The sequence below is a fragment of the Puma concolor genome, chromosome B1 (genome assembly GCF_028749965.1).
Source record: "Puma concolor isolate L17-30 chromosome B1, mPumCon1.1.hap2, whole genome shotgun sequence".
Lineage (NCBI taxonomy): Eukaryota > Metazoa > Chordata > Mammalia > Carnivora > Felidae > Puma > Puma concolor.
Genome location: NC_141670.1, coordinates 63,947,693 through 63,956,238, shown reverse-complemented (window position 1 = coordinate 63,956,238; position 8,546 = coordinate 63,947,693). Strand labels below are relative to the sequence as shown.

Genomic DNA, 8,546 nt, shown 5'->3' with positions numbered 1-8,546 from the left:
GTATGGTCCAAGAAAGAATGTAATTTGTGTGATTTCTACTCTTTAAAGTTGTTAAGGATTGTTATATTGCCCATGTTAGGGTTTAGCCTGGTAAATATTTCATTGACACTTGTGTATCATACTTTCTGTGGGCTTAAATGGGAATTAAAAACAATTTTTTTAAGTTTTATTTTTTTAAGTAATCTCTACACACAACGTGGAGCTTGAACTCACAACCTCAATATTAAGAGTTACATGCTCTTCTGACCTTGCCAGCCAGGTACTCAAGCTGAGCATTTTTTTATGATTCCATTTTATCTCCTCTATTAACTTATTATTATTCTATACCTTGAAAAAAACATTTTAGTGGTTCTCCTGTGGCTTACAGTATACATTTTTATTTATTTTTATTATTTTATTATTTTTATTTTTATTTAAAATTTTTTTTTAATGTTTATTCTTTTTTTCCTCCCTTTGTGTCTTTCTTTTTTTTTTTTAATTTTTTTTTAACGTTTTATTTATTTTTGAGACACAGAGAGACAGAGCATGAATGGGGAAGGGGCAGAGAGAGAGGGAGACACAGAATCTGAAGCAGCCTCCAGGCTCTGAGCCATCAGCCCAGAGCCGGACGCGGGGCCTGAACTCATGGACCGCGAGATCGTGACCTGAGCTGAAGTCGGACGCTTAACCCACTGAGCCACCCAGGCGCCCCTGTTTATTCATTTTTTGAGAGAGAGGGAGACAGAGCATGAGCAGGGGAGAGGCAATAATAGAATCTGAAGCAGGCTGAGGCTCCAAGCTGTCAAAGCCCCATGCGGGGCTTGAACTCACGAACCATGAGATCATGATCTGAGCCAAAGTGGGACACTTAACCGATTGAGCCACCAAGGCGCGCCTACTTATTTATTTTTAAATGTATATTTTTATTTTTGGGGGGGAGGGGAGGGACAGAGAGAGAGGGATCATCTGAGCATTGATCTTGTAACCTGCACTGTGGTCTCAGACTGCAGCTTATCAGTCTGTTTAACAGGTTACTTTTCCTCCTCTCAGTCCTCTCAGAAGTGTGTGATTCCCAAGTTTTTTTCCCTGGCTCTTTTGTCAGTTGACTCTTTTCTGGTTCTTCATTTCAAGGCCTCCAGGCAGCTCAGGGTCCACTAGACAGTTACATCCTCTATCATACTGCATTGATATTTAAGACAGCAGCATGGAGTTGGAAATAGATCCAGGATTTCCTATGTGCTTAATAGCAAAATGTTTTGGTTTTTAATAAACAAAAACCTCTTGATATGTTCTACCCACTGCTCCTGGTGACTTTATGCACACAAAGGCTGAAAACTGTCAGATATGCATTTCTAATCCTGATGTTATAAATCCCAACTAGGCATCTCATTTTTAGTAACCCATACATGAGACTTTTCATGAACTCTCACAACATTTGAGGCCCTAAATGCAAAGGTCCCATCTCAAGCTGCCACTATCAGAGAACTAATAAGTCTAGAGACTGGAAGCAATATAAAGTATATGTTTTGCAGATTTCCTCAGTGTGGATGGCTGTCTATTCAAGGAATAAGATAAAGGTTTTCCTTTAAGCAGCAAAACTAAAAGCAGCAATTTTCCAATGAATATCAAATAGATTTATTTGTTGTCTGCTTTTTCAAAGTGAAAAATATAGATGAATTTAGTAAAAACAATTACTTGTTAAATAGAATATGCCAAAAAACAAATTGCTCTCAGGGCATCTGGGCGGTTCGGTCAGGTAAGCATCTGACTCTTGATCTCAGCTCAGGTCCTGATCTCAGTGTTGTGAGTTCAAGCCCTGCACTGGTCTCCGTGCTGGGCATGAAGCCTACCTTAAAAAAAATAAAATAAGAGGTGCCTGGGCTCAGTCAGTTGAGCATCCAACTCTTGATTTCAGCTCAGGTCATGATCCAGGGTCATGGGATCGAGCCCTATGTCATGCTCTGTGCTGAGCATGGAGCCTGCTTAAGATTCTCTCTCTTTCTCTCTCCCTCTGACCTTCTCCCCCACTTGCACGCATTCTCTCTTCTAAAATAAAAAAATTAAATAAAATAAAACACTAAAAAGCAAAATTGTTCTCTTATCCCAGACCACCATGGTTCCTAACACATCTCAAGTATTACCATTCTTAAGTTTCTCCTATATCTTTGCAGAAACATCGATTTATATACACATATGAAAGAGCAGAAAATCTTATTTATTTTTGCAATATGAATGTGCTATGTTCTGCACATTTATATCTAGAGACTTTTCATATCCACCTACATAGACTGGGTTACCTTTTTCTTTTTTTAAACATTTACTGCTTCTCCAATGCAAAGCCAAATGTGATAGATTATACTTATGATAGATTTTGAAGAACAAGTAGTGCACTCTTTTATTCGTATAAGAGGTTTTACTTAGAATTTCACAGGTTTTAGAATAGATACCCTCGCGTTCCCCATGAGAAATGGGAATGATAAAATGTTATGGATTGCTGCAGTCAGAGTCAGGTGAGAAAATAAAGAACTGTGAGAGAATAAGGTTTTATTGTTTCAGCCATCCTGTCTATAGTATTTTGTTACAGTAGCCCAAACAGACTAATACATAGATAATTATAGAAAAAGAGGGATGGAAACCGACTGCCTTGTGATAGTTGAAAAACATAAACAAACCATGCACTTGCATGTACCTTCTTCATAGCATATGGCAACAGATTTAGAATGGGGAGGGCAGGAGGCATATGCCAGAGGGCCCAAGGCCAGCTCATCCTGTATCAAGGCCTCAGTAGCTATGCTGGATGAGTGGGGTGCTGCACCCATGATTCAAGGCATATTGGGCAGGTGGGTATTGAAGGTTAGGTTCAGGGCCTGTGAGAGCCTCTATTTCCAGGAGGTCTCAGCATGAAGCTTCCTTGACTCACAATGGGGCCATTTTTCAATAAACCCATCAAAAATGGAAAATATTGTAAGTAATACTACTGTAAAATAACCTACCAAACACCACAGCTTAGTCTAGTGTATGTTAAATATGCTCAGAACACTTATATTAGCCTACAATTCGGCAAAATCATCTATTTTATAGATGACAAAATCATCTCTTTTATAGATTACAAAGCCTATTTTATAATAAAGTGTTGGATATCTCATTGCAGGGGCACCTGAGTGGCGCAGTCAGTTAAGCATCAGACTTCAGCTCAGGTCATGATCTCACGGCTCATGAGTTTGAGCCCTGAATTGGGTGAGCTCAAGCCCTGCTTCAGGTGATGAGCTCAAGCCCCTCTCTTTCTCTTTCTCTCTGTCCCTGGTGGGATTCTCTCTCTCTGCCCCTCGCTCACTCATGCTATCTCACCAAATACAATTAAAAAAATGATAAAATAAAATAAAATTTTTAAAAAGTTCTTTAAAAAAAGAATATCTCATTGAATACTGTACTGAAAGTGAAAACCAGAATTTTTTTTTTTAATGTTTATTTATTTTAAGAGAGCATGAGCAGAGGAGGAGCAGGGAGGGAGGTAGAGAGAGAATCCCAAGTAAGCTCCGCACTGTTGGCTTGATCCCATGAACAGTGAGATCATGACCAGAGCCAAAATCAGGAGTCAGATGCTTAACCAACTGAGCCACCCAGGCGCGCCAAAAAACAGAATGGTTATAAATGTATTGCTTTCTTATCCTCATGGTCACGTGGCTGACTGGGAGCTGCAGCTTGTGGCTGCTGCCCAGCATCAGGAGAGAGTGTCAGACCACATGTTGCTAGCCCAGGAAAAGATCAAAATTCAAAATTTAAACTACAATTTCTATTGACTGTGTATCGCTTTCACACCATCATAAAGCTAGAGCCTCTGAATGCGCCTAACAATGGTTTACAGCATATAGCTAAGCATCCTGCATCGAGAGCCCAGGGGCAACTTATGGCTATCACACTGCTCCAGAGTTTCCAGGAAGCATGAAAGGAGTTTCTGGGGGCACTAATAGGAATGCCTAATACATTCCTATGTAGACAGATTCTACAGCCTTCTTTGGAAGTAGCCTCCTTAAAGGTGGGCTGATTTGCAAGTAACAATAAAAATGGCCTTAAGCAAAATTTATAAATGAGGAATAAGTTGCCTCCAGAACCTAAAAAGGCCTAAAAGATGTTGGGCTTGTTTTCATGTTGTGCATTTTGAGAGGGTCAATAGCTACGTCTTGGCAACATCAGGGATAGAGGTGACCTCAGTTACAAGTAACTTTCAGGAGATTAACCAAGGTTGTAGTCCAACAGATCTCAGGAGGAGTATGTCATAAGTGTAAATCATAACCTTAGAGAAAGTTGAATGTATTTAAAATCTTGCCCTCAAAGGTTGTATGTCAAGGCAAAGCTGTTGAGTAACCTAGAATTGCCGGATAGAGGTATATGAAATCCCTTTGGAGGTGAAAGTTATGGCTGGGAAGCTGTTGAAATAAACCCTGAACCTAATATATTGGCCAAATGTGTAACAGCCAGGTATTTACCAGTTGTCGATTGGATGGAATCAGCAATTATGACAACACTGGGTGGGACCACAGCATTAAGGTTGTAGTGAGATGCCATCCATTCTTTAAGTTAAGACAGGCAGTTTCCCTGTTAAACAGAGAAGCAGTAGCGATAACGTCTACTCTACATAGATCTTCAATAATGTATTTCAGTTCTTGAATGCCCAGTTTTAACTAACATTTAGTCATATTGTCTATTTTAACTATGGGTAGGGGCATTTATTAGGGTCCATTCTATAAAGCCAATTTGTAAGTGCCAGTGATTTGATTTAATTTTAATTTATTACTCCCTGGATTATCTCATCTTTGCCTCCTCTTGGGCATTTTAGGAAAATGTGTGCTGTGACCACAGGGAATTTAGGCCAGGCAACTGTTCTGACAGCTAAGATGAGACATACCTCTTTGATGTCTATTTTATGTTCAGTAACATCACTAATGTTATAGGGGGTTCCATGTCTGAATTTAGTGGGATCCCGCTATATCAGCATCTAAGTTAAGGAAGCACAAAATAGAATCTCACCCTTTTATTCTTTTTCTTCTGTAGATTCTTGTAGTAACTAACTCTTGATTTGTCAATTAGGTCAAATTATGAATGAACCTCTGTTCTAGTGTTTTGGTTCCTTTCCCTAAATCCAGTTTTTCCTTCCTTCTTTCTTTTTGACTTAGACTCTAGAGCCTTTCCTTGGAAGAGACAACATTAAAGGTGGGCTGATCTGCAAGTAAAAGCATAAATGCTCAAAGTGCATGATTGCTTTGGCGGCAGCACCAAAGAAAAAGTGGAGAAAATTCCCTGAACGTGTCACTCAACATCTCCCAAAGTCTGCTCAGAACACCCAATGTTAATACCAAGTTGTATAGTCAGAGTAGACCCTCAACCGAAATTTTGTTCACTGTTGGGACTGATGATGCCACCCACAGCAGAAAGATTTGAAGAAGTTTATTACTCATATAATTAGGTTTAGGGGAGAACAGCATGATGGTTACCCGAGTAGGTCCAATATGACTTGAGGGTGCAATGGAAGATTAGCTTAGGGGTTTCTTATGGTGGTTACTGGATGACACTGATGTGAAGGTTCTGGCACTATGAGGGGCTTGCTTGGTTTGAACTTCCCACCTGCACCCAAGGATGGAGCACTTGGGCTTTCTCTTCAGCTTTCCCAGGTATAGGGAAAAGGGGGAGAGAGGAGTGAGTCCTAAAAGTCTGGATAGAGACACCATCTCTATCTTCCAAGGCTGTTCCCCATAAAAACATCCTTGAACGTGTAATTTGGAGCAATCAGTTCCTAATTCCCATGCAGAAACAAGACAGACCCACTGAGTGTCATCTCCCTATAATTTTATCTTCTCTCCTGCCTGGAATATAAAAGGTACTTATGTATAGCACCACATAATAAATGTATACAAAATTTGGAATATATGTAAATATACATATACAAAAAATCTATTGGAGCTGTAAAATTACAATGTATACACTCTGATCTTAGAATTCCAGAAACAGTTAATCTCCACATCTCTGTTAGTTCCCACATCTCTGTTGCTATTGAAACAAAGTGGAAAAAAAAGAGAGAGAGAGAAAACAAAATTAAAAAATGTGTTGAAGTCATAAAAGTATTTAAAAAAAAAAATCTTGGTACCAGATTTACTAATACTTGTCCAATATTCTAAGTACTGTCCATAAATTACAGAAAGAGAATGAAGCCCACTCTCAATTCATCCTTCAAGATCCCTTACCGCACAGATGGTAAGAGGTTTAGGGTCCCGCCCCACACAGAAGTAAGGCTTTAGTACTTCAGAAAACGCATCGGTGAACGAATGGATGCGAGACCTGTCGTTCCAACTGTGACAGGAAATCTCCCCCAACTCACAGTCCAGATAAACGCCCACCCCTCTGGGCTTTTCCTTCAACACAAGAGTGACAGGAACAGCCCCTTGTGCCACATAGGCACCATCCTGCAGCTGAACTGTCCAGCGTCTGTTCTGTCCTGACAGGGGCCGCCGTCCCTTCCAGGAGAGGGGGTCCTCACAGACCCCCACGGCCCACTCGCTCTTGTCACCCAGCTGCACCTCCCAGTAGTGTCGGCCCCCGTCGAAGCCCTCGGAACCCAGGACGACGGGATCCGTCAGAAGTCTCTTTGGATGCTGAGGGACGCTTGGCCTTTCCCTCACGAGTGTCACAGACGTCCTATCCTCAGACACAAGCAGATGAGGATGTGCTGTTTCAGGATCCAGGGTAACTTCTCGTTGGAACCTCTGTATGATCTTCTGCAGAGCCAAGTACTGCGGGGGGAGACTGCAGCCTTCTCTCCTTAACTGGAAAGAGTAGAGAGCTGGGGGCTCCTGGCGCTCACACCGGCCACGGACACCCCCGAGGTCCGTCAGCAGTTTCACCTGGGACATCACACTCCTCTCGGCCACCTCCTTCAGGAGACCTCGGAGGGTGGAAACGTGGTCTGAAAACGCCGTTATGTTTGCACAGAGTTTCTGCTGAATGTCCTTCTCCTCTTCGGCCAGCCTCGACAGAGCTGCCTCTTGCTGCCGGGCTACAGACCGGTTCAGGTGCTCAAACTCAGAGGCTAACTTCTGTCTCTGGCATTGCACCTGCTCTCCCAGCTCTAAGAGTCTCCTGTCTTGGGTGGCTACCAGCTGCCGCACGACTGCCAGCTGCCTCTTCAGGGGCTCCACGTAACTGCCGAGCCTTTGCCTGTGCTGGGAGGCGGCCTCCTCCGCGGGCCTCACCCGGTGGCCCTGGTGGTCAGGGGGCCGCACGCACGCGGGACACAACACCTGCAGGTCCTCCTCACAGAAGAGGGTCAGGACCCGGTTGTGCTTCTCGCACAGATGCCTCTCGTCCCGCCTCTCCCTCTTGCTCCTGCTGATGTGGAGGAGCTTGGCGACGTCAATCACCCTTCCCAGCTGGGCGTTGCTCCTCAAGTGCCTCTCTCGGCCTGGGTGGAGGCAGACGGGGCAAGGGAAGCTGTCGCTGAGATCAGCCCAGGATTGCCAGATGCAGCAGCGACAGAAGTTGTGCCCACATTCGGTGGTGACGGGGTCTCTCAGGTAGTCCAGACAGATGGGGCAGTTGGCTTGTGCCTGGAGTCCTGCCGGGGCTGACGACGCTGCCATTGGGCCCAGATAAACGTCTTTCTGGACCGACGTGGCTCTTCTGGAGGTGGTGCCCTGCAGGAGTCCTCCCGTGAGAGGCAGGCACACCCTCAGATTTTACTGTCCTTTCCTGTCCTGGATGTCCTTTTGTCAAACGAGGGCAGCCTTGCTGTCCCAGGAGGCCACTGGCCTCAGGTGCAGTCATAGATGCCCAGAGGAGCTCTGTTCACCACCTGCAGGTGATCACAGATGAGCTGGGCAGCCAGCTGTCCTCGGCAGCCCAGGGGATGTGAAGCCAACGTCAGCAATTCTCTCGGGCAGAAGGCAGACACAACTTTAAAGTGCCGATTCGTCCCTAGAGATGAGAAAACATTGTTTCATGTAACAAAAATTACCATTTGTTTGGTGGCCTTGCCCACTGCCACATTTGAGGCAGCCATCAATTCTTCTCTCCACCCCCAGGATTCCACCTACACCCACATCAACCACAGAGGGGCTGCATGGGACTGCAGAAAGTTAAAAGCTTTGAAAATTGAGCCTCCACCCAGGGTGGGATTTCCCCTTACTCATTATCTGGGGGATCTGGAGGAAGTACATAACATGCTCATCTCTAAGAGAATCAAGTAAATAAGGATAAATATCCCAATTTCAATCATTTCAATATCATCAAAGATACAATAAAGGAACCTGGTATATTTTGGTTTAAACCACAGATGTTTCTTAAACCACACCACTGAGCTCATAGTATGTCAAAACTTACTTTTCACTTAAGCTTCTCAGTTGCAGGATACAACAAACTGTGTACATAAGTGGTTTGGACTGGATTAGATTTACTCTGAGGACCCTGCCAAGTCAGAAAGCTGTGATTTTGACAAAATGCACAGAATGAAATTGGAGATAAGGAAATCAATGTGAGAAAATAGTAAGAAACACACACATGTATACACAACGACCCTC

General features: G+C 43.4%; 1 pseudogene; it reads right to left on the bottom strand.

Moving 5' to 3' along the window:
• Nucleotides 1–6,197: 6,197 nt before the first annotated feature.
• LOC112858869 (tripartite motif-containing protein 75 pseudogene) lies at nt 6,198–7,610 on the bottom strand (annotated as a pseudogene).
• Nucleotides 7,611–8,546: the final 936 nt, after the last annotated feature.